The 15564-nt window shown below is 39.2% G+C and overlaps 1 long non-coding RNA gene across 2 annotated transcripts; it reads right to left on the reverse strand.

Moving 5' to 3' along the window:
* Positions 1-895: 895 nt before the first annotated feature.
* On the reverse strand, positions 896-11176 carry LOC118487127. Of its 2 annotated transcripts, XR_004880374.1 has the most exons (4): positions 10634-11176; positions 8987-9037; positions 1508-1558; positions 896-1095 (listed from the first exon to the last, which is right to left on the reverse strand). It is a non-coding gene; the product is annotated as an uncharacterized LOC118487127 (long non-coding RNA). The 2 variants fall into 2 exon arrangements; XR_004880373.1 differs by lacking the exons at positions 896-1095; positions 1508-1558 and adding an exon at positions 8418-8574 and having other exon boundaries at positions 10634-11152.
* Positions 11177-15564: the final 4388 nt, after the last annotated feature.

The following is a 15564-nucleotide window of genomic DNA, read 5'->3' on the forward strand; positions in this document are numbered from 1 at the left end:
TTACGTGGAGGCGTCGTATTATGTAAGTGAAAAAGTATGCAATATTATTATTATTATTATTATTATTATTATTATTATTATTATTATTATTATTATTATTATTATTATTATTATTATTATTAATTGTATATGATATGTGATATCATATTTTCATGCAAAAAAACGTATTTATGATTTAAACATTATCATACAAAATCGCTATTATTAATTATAAATTATATATTATATATCATATCATATTTTCATTAAAACAAGTATCTAAGATTTACACATTGTAAGAAATTTTTATACAAATTATTATTTTAATCATAAATTCCATATAAAAATGATTCAAAATAATGTAATGAAATTGTATCACATTCTATCATTTTATAATAATTCCATATAAAAAAGATAGAAAAATAATGTAATGAGATTGTATCACATTTTACGGTATTACTAATAAATTTCATGAAAAACTATGGAATCAAATGCAATGGGTTACAAGTTTTCTAGGTTATTTTGCTTTCCACCATTACCAAACCTTTAATCTGAACAGGGGGATGTTGGTAGTTGGCTAAACCCTAGATGAGTAGATGACATTAATGAAACTTAGTAGGGCTTAAATAGAAGGGACTATGACTCGTTTGAACCGCTTCATAAAGCTTCTCTATTTGTGAGTTTATTAAAAACAAAAATAAGAAAATCTAAACTTGAAAATTGAAAATATATAAAATATATGGTGGGAGCATATTAAAGTTGGAGACGGGATATGAGAATAATTAAGTCATTTTTAAGGGTTTGGAGATCAGTATGGTATTTATGTCACACCCTCAAATTACCACCTAGGGAGTGTCCCTGTTAGGCGTGTGACTACTAGCAATGAGCCACTAATTACATTGAATCACAAGTTGTAATAAAGTTCCATTAATTAAGTAATAACAATTCTCATCATAAGTTATTCAAAATCACAAGTTCAGCGGAAGCATTAAAGTATCATAAGGTAAATATGAATTCAATCTTAATAAATAAGTATTTGACAAATAATCCCGTTGGTATGACCATGACTACTCTTGCTCTCCAGCCAACAAGCTCCTGTTTCAATCACCTAACGACCTGCGAGCATGTAACAAGTATATCAGACAAAGCTGGCGAGTCCACAGTTTGAAGAAAACGTTTGTTACCAGTTGAATGTAAAACAGTTCAATAACCAATGCAAGTAATATTGTTAATATCTCAATTCCGAACAATGACGGCTCCTGAAATACACGACTGCCCTTCCCACGTACTCCTATCTAGTACTGGGCCAGACTGGGTCATTAGTTCACCTCCGTCCTCTACAGGCACGGGGTGAGGGTGCCAAATCTAAGTAGCGCTACTAACTAATACCCGATGAGGGACTTACAAAAGATGATAGGTGAGAATATTAACCAATATACCCGTTTTTACCCAAAGACTTATCCCCCCATGGAATACCCACGGACTGTCCCCAACAACTGGGACGCATGCTCGAATGTAGTGAACTCACCTTTGATTTGCTCGGTTTGTTATGTTACCCGTCCATGCTAGCCAACCAACCCTACCGTGGTTACCAAAACAGTCAATTTGCATGTACATAGATCACGTATTCCATATTCATGTTGTGTACAAGAAACACTCATATAACACATGTCACAAAAGATAGCATAGCAGCCCATTCTCATCAAGTAATGTCTTAGCACGCATTCAAGTCTCATATAAGTTTGTACCGAGCTTCTAATATGATCATTAACGACAATCAGTTTCCTATGCATTAACTCACATTCTAAGCACTTATATCAAACGCGTGTCGTATAAGCATTATCATACCCAGTTCATATGTCATAACAGTACATAAGCATTAACAGCATCCCTCAAGTTCGTGCAGCCCATTAAAGTTTAGGCCCGACGGAAGTGTGCTATGGACTCCGAGTTTGTGCGATTCGTTTATGTTCGCGGCCCACCGACTCAAGTGCGGCCCAAACAACAACACGTCCCACAATCATTTACTTGAAGGTTTTTAATTGTTAGCACTAATTTATATTACATGCTTATCCGAACTGGTGCTTATACATTCAAAGGTTTTATAATTTCAAACATATTCACAATTACCAATGTGTACCTAGCATAAAGGAATCCTCAATCAACAGATTGCATTTACACACATATATATATATATGTTCGGCCCAGTTTGCTCAGCCCAATCCCCATGTATAAATTCCCAATTTATTAACTTATTATTATTGGGTGTGTGGTTAGTTAACGTGTGTGGCCCAATCACAGGTCTGGCCCAAACGGCCCAACAGTCCACATTGGGCTGCTTGGCTGTTTCCGAGTCCGTTACGCGGCCCAGTTGCATCCGTATACCCATTTGTTTTCTTATGCGACCTAATACTGATTTAGGTATGATGTGTTTTGATAAAGTGGCCCATTTACACAACCAATTCACATGACCTGATGACCATCTCGATCATCAGTCCTCTTAGTTTTTTTTTTTTTAATGCATGACAACTATTTCATTAATACATAATCAATTATCAAATTAAATCACACAGCCTAGTTTATATATGGAGCCCAGTTATGTGTGTGACCAATAAGTGTGCCATTCAATACCCGTTTGTTATCTGATGTTGTTACTCATTCCCCTTTCCAAATCAAAGTTCATTGGTTCCCCAGTTAAGTGTTACGTAATTACATCAGTTCTTAAAATCATCATGTGCCTTTCTCTGATCATTAATTTATTAACAATTGGCAAGACACCTCTAACTATTCCACAAGAGTAATCGGCTCAACATCACATTATTACCCAGGTTACCGCACAAAATTGCTAATCATAAGTTCATGTTTCTCAAATAGATTCATCATCACATATGACACGTTACTCTCTCAATTGTGCATTCAAACAGAATATTGGTTATTATTATCAAAATATCAACAACATCAAATCCAATTATCTCTAATCCCTAGGTCATAACTTGTCATCATACAACCCCTCTAACAGTTAAACATCATGAATTTGTGCAATATCATGTATTACGAATCAACAGCTTATCATCATACAATTCTATACACCAAACAATTAACCATACTATTACTATATCATGCAATCCATGTTTAGCAAGAAATATAACGTATTAATATAAAGCATCCACTAACCGAGAGCTAGACTTGATTCAGATGTTGATACAAAGGGATGTTGCGCTAGTGGTGGGGGTCTGCCGTATGTAGGAGATGAAAGGGGGTAGGGTTTTTGTGTTGAGTTTATCACCCAGCAAATATATGCTACGTAATATGTGTTCTAAATAGTCAAAGTTTAGCCCATTTACTTTGGGCTGCCGTACACCAGCACACAAATGGTGGTTTGGGTTCTCAACTCACATGGCTATGTTTGGGCTTCAAGGGATCTCGGCCGCTCATAACACCAAAGCACACAAGGTGCGGCCCACTTTACTCCCCAACCCGTTTAAAGTATTCTAAATGGATTACAACCCATAAATATAACCTGTCAACTCGTTCAAATACTGGGTTACGCGGGTTGTCTACGGATTACACGATCTTTAAGTGTGAGGCTATAGTTGATGTCTTTGGCACAGGTCCATATTCATACCCTCTACACTATCTAAAGGAGAAAACTAGGGTGCGGCCCAATTATACATTTGACACCTACGGTGGCCCACTCCACACAATCAATCATTCTCAACTACGTTTAGGTTTAATAAATTATTATTACAACGTTTAATAATTAGCATGGTGAGAACGTGGCCAAAGGAAATAAAGAGGAATTGGGATCACAAGACCGAAAGGCATAAACCTTGAAAGCTCGGGTTGTGACATCATCCCCAACTTGAAGGAAATTTCGTCCCGAAATTTGACAAGTAAGCGCGGAAAAGGTGAAGTGATAAATCAATATTGCAGCAAACTTTTCCCCAGGTGCCACATCATCCCCAACTTGAAAGAAATTTCGCCCCGAAATTTGCCAGTGGCATCAGGAGTTGATTCAACATTTGAACAATTTAGGGTACTCGTGTCTTATTTGATCATTGTGTTCCCACATGAACTGCGGTCCTTGTATTGAGTTCCAACGAACACTCACGATTGGAATTCAACTAAGTTTACGAACCTTGACTTCCTAGTCCATGTGTTTGATAAATTTATCCAGTAAAAGTATCGCACGTGTTTCATCAGACAACCACTGCCTTAGATCCGAAGCATAAATGACATTGCGTAGATTACCCGATTCGTCGGGTAACTCGAGTTTATAGGTTACGCTACCGATTCTTCCCAGACTATTGAATGGTCCATCGTGTCGTCCGTTAAGCTCACCACGCTCCCCAAGCGTTCCACACCCTCCCAGGGTGAGACTTTCGACTTGGTACGGTCGCCTACAGCGATCTTCCAGCGATTCCCAAGTTTATCAGCTTTCCTGACGGTCACGCGTTGCCGCCAATCGTCTCTCAGTCCAAACAACCTCCCCAAGAGTTTCGAGTACCAGTCCTGGATCAGTAAATAAGCCGTCACCCATCTCAGTCCAACAAGAAGGTTGGCATTACTGTCTATGTAATGTCTCGACAGAGCTGTCTGGTTACCAAGATGATAACTGCCGCAGTAGTACTCAACCATAGGTAAGAGTCCTTCAAATTTGTACCAAAACTAGCCACACACATGTTCGCAGCATGTCTTCGTGTGTCAGGAAAGTTCGTTTTCTCTGATCGTTTGCCCAACTGTGATAAGCGATGCTTTGGTTCCGACGTGAGCCAAGGGTGTTGTGTATTTCCTGACCCAAATCATGCATAAATCAAATTCAAGGGTAACAGGAGTTGGCACCTCGTGCCTAAAAGCCGCCTCTCTCAGAGGAACATTCACAACTATGAAGACTCTTCAGTTTTCTTGTTTGCATGCAAGTGTGTGCTAGTAGACTAGTGACAAAATACACGGCAGTCCGTTCTCATTTCCATATATGTGTTTCGGATTGCTAATATCCCGCCTTGACTTTCTCACATGTCAAACATCGCTCCCATGTGTGGCTATGTGGGCCTTCAGACCCGGTCATCTGTACATGGTCTTCGGGTTTTAATACCTCCTGTCAAAACTCAGATGAGTAGGATATGTAGGCCTGTGTGCTTCGCCTGCACCAGTTCCCTAAAGTTAATGTATGGTGAGGTCCAAATTTCGTTCCATGAAGTAGCAATTGTCGTCCGTCCTGTCAAAGGTTGTTTCCCCATGCCCCGCATGGGTTAATCTTGAGAACTCTCTTCCCTCAGTTCTTCAGTTTGGGCAGGGCGTGTTTGATCAGGTATGTTAGAGTCGATAGCAAGCTGCAAAGCTCGTGCACGTCCAGGTTTCACGGTCGTATCCATTCAAAAGTTCCATCCAGTTTTGCCATCACATGGTTAGCTCTCTTAAAACAAGGGTACACGGGAGGCCCTTGTGAGCGGTCTAAGTGGTGCATTCGGTACCGTCCAAGTAATGCCTCGAATTTAAATCCAAAACTACGGTTTCCACCACCGATTGTATGTTGTGCAGATCCTCTTTGTAACTCCATTACGTAAGTCATCACTCTCTCGTGTTGCGTCAGTGTGTATCTGGGACTCTGATTCGGACCATCATGGTACACCACTAAATCACCCGCACCCACGGGTAAAGACGATGCTCAGTGCATTGCAGAGTTGGGATTCGAAAGCTGAAAAGACGTCCTCATGCATTGTCTTTCACAAACACAGCACCCTGCTGTGCTAAAGAGATTTAAGCTGCGCAACCTTCGGAAATCCGGTGATTAAGCTGCGATAGTATCTAATGAGACCAAGAAATTCCTGTATCCTCGAAGGGATCTTGGATGTTGATCAGTTCCTAACATAATGGATCTTAGCGAGGTCCACGTGTATTCCCACCTTGTTGGTTATATGTTCAAATGCATCTCTCGAATCTAGATGCTACACTAAACAAGATTTCGCACGTAATGACTCCTCCCTCAGGAGCCCTAAAATAGGATACGGACATCGTCTACGATGTTCCTTCCTCCTAGAAATGATTCAACACGTTGCCAATAAGCATAGTCGATTCATGTGATCCGTGCAGCTGCCGGTGTGATGATTGGCCCAGGGATTTTGGAATACAACGTTGCAATGGCCGCCCTGCGTCTGGTATACCTTTGTAGAAACATTCTCCCCTCTGGACTCCCATCTGATGATAGTACATTTGCTATTCAACCCTCGAATGAAAGCTCGACCCCCGCAACTGGTCGTCAGGTTGTCAATATATGGTTGTGGCAAACGGTTCTCTATTGTCGCCTTATTGAGTTCTTGCAAACCAGTACACATACCAAAAGGCTTATCTTCACGGATATAATCAGGGCTCCCCAAAGCGAAAAGCTAGGTCCGACAAAACTCTTGTCTAACAGTTCCTACAGTTGATTAGATAGCTCTTGCAACCCTCCTGGTGCAAGACGGTAAGAGTGCGTGTACTCAGGGTTGCCGCTTGCGTGAGATCAGACTGAGATTTCGCCTAACAGTTGTGGAAGTAAGCCTGAAAGTTCCTTGGGTAGCACACCGAAAGGAATCGCGAATGGTTTGTGGATCCTCGATCCTCTATATCCTTAGTCCTAACATCAGTAACGGTTGCTAGTATAGCGGAGTAATCCCTCCGTAGACACTTCTGGCCTTCATTGCTAAAATGGCGCTAACCTTTGCACCACTCTGACATTTTAGAACAATTAACGATTCTCCACGCAAGTCTTCTCCTCACTGGTGTATCTGCGCGACCTCTGGATAACCAATCCACACTAACTACTATATTGAAACCATCAAGGGTAGTGGAAGGAAGGTCGATATCGAACGCTTGTCCCCCAAGGTCGAGTTTGCATCTCATCGAACATATAAGGCTTCAATTGACTTGCATCAGCCGACTCCACGACAGGTTCGGTTTCAAGAAGCATCGGGGTTAAATAGAACAGAGACGAAGCGAATCACTACCCATCCAAGCTATCGTGTTGCTATTACCTCTTGTATAGCCTATGCCAATACTAAATGTCCTTCCATGAGCTTCATTTCCAATGTTGTTTTCGTCACGAGAATTTCGAGTACTGTCGTCGTCTCTTTGGTTTTCATCACCTTGACTTAACACAGTCAATCCTTGTCAAGGTCACCTTCGTTTCCATTCTGTAAGCTATGATCACGAGTACCTTGATGTTGCCGCGACTGTTGCCTCTAATATTGTTGCCTGTAACGGTGTCCTGCGTCCTTTCACCAACAAGGTCCATCTTTCACATTCCGTGCCACGTCCTAAGGCACTACTCATGGTGTGGGTGGTTACACATTCCGCTTTACAGTCAACCGTCATCGATTTTGTCCCGATTGGTTCGTAAGAGTCGACTCCCATGAGTCGCTGGCTGGGGTTAAGGATTCGATTGGAGTCAAATCGCTGTTTCTCGTTGTCGGTAACTAGAGTCGTTCAAATGCTGAAGCCGGTAAGGTACTACGTTTACCCTCTTCTACATCGTTCTTGCAAGTTGACTGGGTAATACACGGTATGTCGCGAAAGTGTTGCAGAAGTGATCGCACTTCGGAATCTAAGGCGCCAACACGCTAAGTTCTAGCAAACAAAGATAAGTGAGGAAAGTATAGTCCAATCATTTGACGCTGAGCCATCCAACTCAGGGACATTCGTACTAGCACCTAACATCCTACACAGTTCGCTAGGCATTCAGATGTGTGCTCAGGTGATACTCGATAGCATCGAGATCCGTAAGAATTCAGAAAGGGGTGAAAAGATCATGTTCGAGTAGGAGACAATCACTGCTATGACTCCTATGACTGTTGAGTTCTAACATAACATCAATTAACAGAGCAAAACCCCTCTCACACTCGTTAAGCCTCACTAGGACTCACATGCACCCCACATTATTATTATGTGTGCACCCATAATAATAAGGCAATTTGCATGCTTATCTCAGTGCCTCTTAACTCGCGCTAAAAGGTTCCCCGAATTCGAGCAATAAGACAGATGACGCCACAAAATAGATCATGAAAGTTCAAGAAGGGTCGCACTCTTAAAACACGTAACATGGGTTGGTAACATAGAAGTTCATACTGCAGTGCTAAGTGTACATTCACGTGTGATGTTATTCATAAGCAAACACTGGATATACTATGCAATAGTAAATGAGAAACGAACCTTGCAGTCTGGAGCTGAGTGCCATGGTCGATTTCGAATGTGTTCGGTTATAGTCTGGTTTTATAAAAACGTTTTAAAACCAAGTTCACTATAACCAGTGGCTCTGATACCAAACTGTCACACCCTCAAATTACCACCTAGGGAGTGTCCCTGTTAGGCGTGTGACTACTAGCAATGAGCCACTAATTACATTGAATCACAAGTTGTAATAAAGTTCCATTAATTAAGTAATAACAATTCTGATCATAAGTTATTCAAAATCACAAGTTCAGCGGAAGCATTAAAGTATCATAAGGTAAATATGAATTCAATCTTAATAAATAAGTATTTGACAAATAATCCCGTTGGTATGACCATGACTACTCTTGCTCTCCAGCCAACAAGCTCCTGTTTCAATCACCTAACGACCTGCGAGCATGTAACAAGTATATCAGACAAAGCTGGCGAGTCCACAGTTTGAAGAAAACGTTTGTTACCAGTTGAATGTAAAACAGTTCAATAACCAATGCAAGTAATATTGTTAATATCTCAATTCCGAACAATGACGGCTCCTGAAATACACGACTGCCCTTCCCACGTACTCCTATCTAGTACTGGGCCAGACTGGGTCATTAGTTCACCTCCGTCCTCTACAGGCACGGGGTGAGGGTGCCAAATCTAAGTAGCGCTACTAACTAATACCCGATGAGGGACTTACAAAAGATGATAGGTGAGAATATTAACCAATATACCCGTTTTTACCCAAAGACTTATCCCCCCATGGAATACCCACGGACTGTCCCCAACAACTGGGACGCATGCTCGAATGTAGTGAACTCACCTTTGATTTGCTCGATTTGTTATGTTACCCGTCCGTGCTAGCCAACCAACCCTACCGTGGTTACCAAAACAGTCAATTTGCATGTACATAGATCACGTATTCCATATTCATGTTGTGTACAAGAAACACTCATATAACACATGTCACAAAAGATAGCATAGCAGCCCATTCTCATCAAGTAATGTCTTAGCACGCATTCAAGTCTCATATAAGTTTGTACCGAGCTTCTAATATGATCATTAACGACAATCAGTTTCCTATGCATTAACTCACATTCTAAGCACTTATATCAAACGCGTGTCGTATAAGCATTATCATACCCAGTTCATATGTCATAACAGTACATAAGCATTAACAGCATCCCTCAAGTTCGTGCAGCCCATTAAAGTTTAGGCCCGACGGAAGTGTGCTATGGACTCCGAGTTTGTGCGATTCGTTTATGTTCGCGGCCCACCGACTCAAGTGCGGCCCAAACAACAACACGTCCCACAATCATTTACTTGAAGGTTTTTAATTGTTAGCACTAATTTATATTACATGCTTATCCGAACTGGTGCTTATACATTCAAAGGTTTTATAATTTCAAACATATTCACAATTACCAATGTGTACCTAGCATAAAGGAATCCTCAATCAACAGATTGCATTTACACACATATATATATATATGTTCGGCCCAGTTTGCTCAGCCCAATCCCCATGTATAAATTCCCAATTTATTAACTTATTATTATTGGGTGTGTGGTTAGTTAACGTGTGTGGCCCAATCACAGGTCTGGCCCAAACGGCCCAACAGTCCACATTGGGCTGCTTGGCTGTTTCCGAGTCCGTTACGCGGCCCAGTTGCATCCGTATACCCATTTGTTTTCTTATGCGACCTAATACTGATTTAGGTATGATGTGTTTTGATAAAGTGGCCCATTTACACAACCAATTCACATGACCTGATGATCATCTCGATCATCAGTCCTCTTAGTTTTTTTTTTTTTTAATGCATGACAACTATTTCATTAATACATAATCAATTATCAAATTAAATCACACAGCCTAGTTTATATATGGAGCCCAGTTATGTGTGTGACCAATAAGTGTGCCATTCAATACCCGTTTGTTATCTGATGTTGTTACTCATTCCCCTTTCCAAATCAAAGTTCATTGGTTCCCCAGTTAAGTGTTACGTAATTACATCAGTTCTTAAAATCATCATGTGCCTTTCTCTGATCATTAATTTATTAACAATTGGCAAGACACCTCTAACTATTCCACAAGAGTAATCGGCTCAACATCACATTATTACCCAGGTTACCGCACAAAATTGCTAATCATAAGTTCATGTTTCTCAAATAGATTCATCATCACATATGACACGTTACTCTCTCAATTGTGCATTCAAACAGAATATTGGTTATTATTATCAAAATATCAACAACATCAAATCCAATTATCTCTAATCCCTAGGTCATAACTTGTCATCATACAACCCCTCTAACAGTTAAACATCATGAATTTGTGCAATATCATGTATTACGAATCAACAGCTTATCATCATACAATTCTATACACCAAACAATTAACCATACTATTACTATATCATGCAATCCATGTTTAGCAAGAAATATAACGTATTAATATAAAGCATCCACTAACCGAGAGCTAGACTTGATTCAGATGTTGATACAAAGGGATGTTGCGCTAGTGGTGGGGGTCTGCCGTATGTAGGAGATGAAAGGGGGTAGGGTTTTTGTGTTGAGTTTATCACCCAGCAAATATATGCTACGTAATATGTGTTCTAAATAGTCAAAGTTTAGCCCATTTACTTTGGGCTGCCGTACACCAGCACACAAATGGTGGTTTGGGTTCTCAACTCACATGGCTATGTTTGGGCTTCAAGGGATCTCGGCCGCTCATAACACCAAAGCACACAAGGTGCGGCCCACTTTACTCCCCAACCCGTTTAAAGTATTCTAAATGGATTACAACCCATAAATATAACCTGTCAACTCGTTCAAATACTGGGTTACGCGGGTTGTCTACGGATTACACGATCTTTAAGTGTGAGGCTATAGTTGATGTCTTTGGCACAGGTCCATATTCATACCCTCTACACTATCTAAAGGAGAAAACTAGGGTGCGGCCCAATTATACATTTGACACCTACGGTGGCCCACTCCACACAATCAATCATTCTCAACTACGTTTAGGTTTAATAAATTATTATTACAACGTTTAATAATTAGCATGGTGAGAACGTGGCCAAAGGAAATAAAGAGGAATTGGGATCACAAGACCGAAAGGCATAAACCTTGAAAGCTCGGGTTGTCACAATTTAGGTGATACTTATTTGATTATCCAATATTTTTTAGGACAAGTGTCTTTTCTTTTTTTTTTTATTTTTTATAAACTTTGAATTTCACCCCTTAAATTATAAATAATATAACATTTAACCCATTTGGTTATTATTTAATTTATTTTTCTCTATTAACTTACATTCATTAACTCTAAAAAATATATAAACATTTATGTTTAATATTTTATTCTAAACATTCCGATATAAATATTAATGAAAACTATAATGAGTAAAGAAATCGATCTAACAAAATCGCTATTCGCTTTTCTGGTTTTTGATAGATATATAACACGTCTTTCAGCCATATAACAACTATAATTTTTGAATTACCTTTTGGTTACATGGAGGTGTCGCATTATGTAAGCGAAAACGTATGCATTATTATTACTATTATTATTATTAATTATATATGATATGTGATATCATATTTTCATGCAAAAAACGTATTTACGATTTAAACGTATTTTTGGTTTAAACGTTTTCATACAAAATCGCTATTATTATTAATTATATATTATATATGATATCATATTTTCATTAAAACAAGTATCTAAGATTTAAACATTGTAAGACATTTGTATACAATTTATTACTTTAATCATAAATTCCATAAAAAAAATATTCAAAATAATGTAATGAAATTGTATCACATTCTATCATCTTAATTAATTCCATATAAAAATGATTGAAAATAATGTAATGAGATTGTATCACATTTTACCGTATTACTAATAAATTTCATGTAAAACTATGGAATCAAATGCAATGGGTTACAAGGTTTTTAGGTTATTTTGCTTTCTACCGTTACCAAACCTTTAATAGTAGGGACTGTGACTCGTTTGAACCGGGTCACAAAGCTTCTCTATTTGTAAGTTTATTAAAAAAAATAAAAAGAAAATCTTGACTTGAAAATTGAGAATATATAAAATATATGGTGGGACCATATGTGACAACTCGGGATCTCAAGGCCTTTCATTCACATGTTACTCGAGCCTGTTTTCATGATTTGTTTGAGTTGTAACTTGTGCATGAAGAATTGAAGTATTCTTGCGTACTAACTTTGTATTATTATTTATTAATCAAGTTACAACTTATTATTAGTTATATTTTTCATAGTTAGAACTAAACTATCAATCTTGTCAAAGCCTAGAACTTCGTCAATATTACCCTCGGCGAACATTGGAATCCCTATCCGACGAACATTGGAACTTTGCCATCATCATTTTTTACGAAGCTTGGAACCTTCGTCATTAACTCCACCCGAAGAAGCTTGAGGTTTCGTCGCTTAATGATGTTCGCTGAGATGGGCCTTCGGCCCAGGTGAAGCCCAACAGCGTGAAGTTATAATTGTTTCACATACTTTGGTACGTAGGATGTCAGTTACCAAAACCCTAGATTTCTCCCTGCAAACCGACGGCAACTAGCATCATCATTGAATCAATCTGATCCTTTGTCCAGGTCACTGTACATCTCGGTTAGTGTGATCATTAATTGTTTTATTTTGTTGGTCAATACCCTATTGCATTATATATGAAAAGCCTTGAGAGGACAACCAAATTGATAAGGATCACTTCTTAAATTGTCAGCTATTGTGTGATATTTGCATGTGATGGTTATATAATAATAGTAATGAATCCACTACTAAAATCGGTCCATTAATCTTGAAAACAATAACAGTGGTCGGCCATTTTGTTAATTTTGAGAATGTAATAATGCTTTGAACCATTAGTCAATGATTAGGGCACATGGAAGGTTTTGAGTGATAACACATTCAAACATTGTTTTTGATAATAGCAGTATAACATAAACTGATTAGGGGAAATTCACTTGTGTTCCACACCATTAGATATGAATTGTTTATATGGGATTGGGTATGTGAGTGTGCGATGGGGGATTGAAGGGGGTACGGGTACACATAATCAATATTGGCAGTGAAGTTATATTCATAAGGTAGGATTCATGCTAGCATTAACAAGACCCATGTAATGAGAGATCGTTGTGATAACTGTTCCCATGCGTGTGCACGTAATCGTCCGTTTAAGAACATATATTAGTTTAATGGAACTTCGATTTTAGTGAACGAATGAATGCATGACTATAACGATGATTGGTCAAGAACTACACTCGATTGCATCCACATTAACTATCGTTGAATTAAAATTGTGAATATGAGGATCGTTGATGGTTATCATGATGCACTAGGTGTAATCAAAGATATTACAGGTCATGGGGGGGGGGGTCCCAATCTGTTAATGGTCGTATGAAATTGATTGAATGATAAGAATTGTTAGTGAGGAATTGTTACTAATAAATTAATGGTATTGATTTTAATGATTGCTGCCATTGATAAGTAACGGATCACACACTCAGTTGGGTCGACCCATTAGTGGGCCCAATTGCATACTTTGATAACATGATCTGGGAGGTCCGTTGGGCCGTGCACGGATCGCACACTCGCGCCTCGATCGCACACTTTGAATCGGTCGCACAGTCCATGGGCTTCATGTTTAGTGGGCCGGTGGTATTGGGTCGCACATGGGTTACTAACCCACGAACACAAGACAGGTCGCACACTTTGACTTTAATCGTTGTTGGGTCTGAGTTTGATTTTGATTTTGATTGTATTTTGTGTTTGAAATTAAAATGAAAATGGATGAGTGTGCAGCGGAGTTATGATGAAAACAAACTTTGCATACAATCAAACGAGAGTAATACTTTGATCAAACATCTTTACACAATGAATCGGAAGATTGAATTTATTTCAATAACGATTACAATGATTGATGAATGAATGCAAACTCCCCCTCAGCCAGAGTTCAGTTGTTTGTTCATGCAGAGAAAACGATGGTGCAAAAGAGCTAACAGAACAGTACAAAGTACTGATCTATTTATAGGCACTTGCAAACTACTGAGCATCTTAGCTGATGTCACCATGAAAGTGACATCTAACCTCCTAACAAACTCTAACCTCTGATCTATACAAACACTGCTGTGTTAACTACTACTATTACATTATATAACAAAACAGACTATTGATCAGCTGCTGCAACCTTCCACTGCTGTGAACCCAACAGCACTTGTCCGGATCAGCAGAGCTTGACTCAAAGCAGTAGATTGAATCAGCAGGGCTTTAGTCTTTCATCAGGTCTTTACTTGAGCAGCAGTTGTAGGTCAGTATTTTGCAAGATCAGCAGATAGGAGGTCAGCAGTTGTTGAAATCACTTTCAAGGGGAGAGATTTGTATGTAAACATCTGCTTATTCTGGATCCACTGCTCTGATCCAGTTTTGGCTTTAATTATCTGTTCCTCTGATAGGGTTCAATCCCAACAATCTCCCCCTGGAACAGATAATGCCAAAACTCTTCATTATTGTGGACATTTATTGCCTCATCAACAGTTCCCTTATTTGTCCTTTAAATTGTAGTTCAAAGTTAACGGCATCTGTGTCTTCATCATCCCTGCTAAGTGGAAGATCAAGGAGATTCTGCAAATATTCAAGACTCAGGCCAAGAGCTTGTTCCCTTGATATTTTCTCTACTTCTCCACCAGACCTACCTGAGCAAAGTCAATACGCAGGTCTGTTTGTCAGTTTCCCACTTTTGTATTTTTGAGCCTGGTGGGTTTCTTGGGAGATGTTTATTTGCAGAGGTATTTGGTGAGGCTGGCCTATTCATAACTGGCTTACCAGTATTTGCAGTTTGACCCAAACCAAGAGTTTCTATGATCATTTTCTTTTTGCTTCTTTTACAAGGTCATCTCCTTTTATCAACTCTTGGATGGTTTCAGCTCCCAACTATTTGTGTGACCTTCTTTTATAGATGGCAGCACCACTTGGAGCAGTGGTTCTCCTGATTTGCAGCTTTGATGGTCTTTTTGAAACCTCAGCTTCAGGACAGTCAGGCTTTTGAGGAACTTTTGGATCTTTCTTTCTTAATTCCTCTAACCTTTTGTAGGTGATCCTGACCACATCTTCTTTCCATCTAGCAATTTGTCTTTTGTTTCCATATTCAGCAGCAACCAGCTCTTCTCTCATTCTTTTTAGTTCTACCTGTTTGTCAGGCACATTCTTTCTAAACTTTGCCCAGTCAGGAGGAGTGTGAGTGACTTTCCTTTTTATCATGTCTTGAATTCTTGCTGCTTCATTTTCAAGCTCAGGAACAGTCCACTCTTTGTACATGTATCTCTCTCCTTTGTACTTCTTGTGAGCCATGATGCTTTCAATGTAGTCTTT

Source organism: Helianthus annuus, chromosome 2 (assembly GCF_002127325.2).
Source record: "Helianthus annuus cultivar XRQ/B chromosome 2, HanXRQr2.0-SUNRISE, whole genome shotgun sequence".
Taxonomy (NCBI): Eukaryota; Viridiplantae; Streptophyta; class Magnoliopsida; order Asterales; family Asteraceae; genus Helianthus; species Helianthus annuus.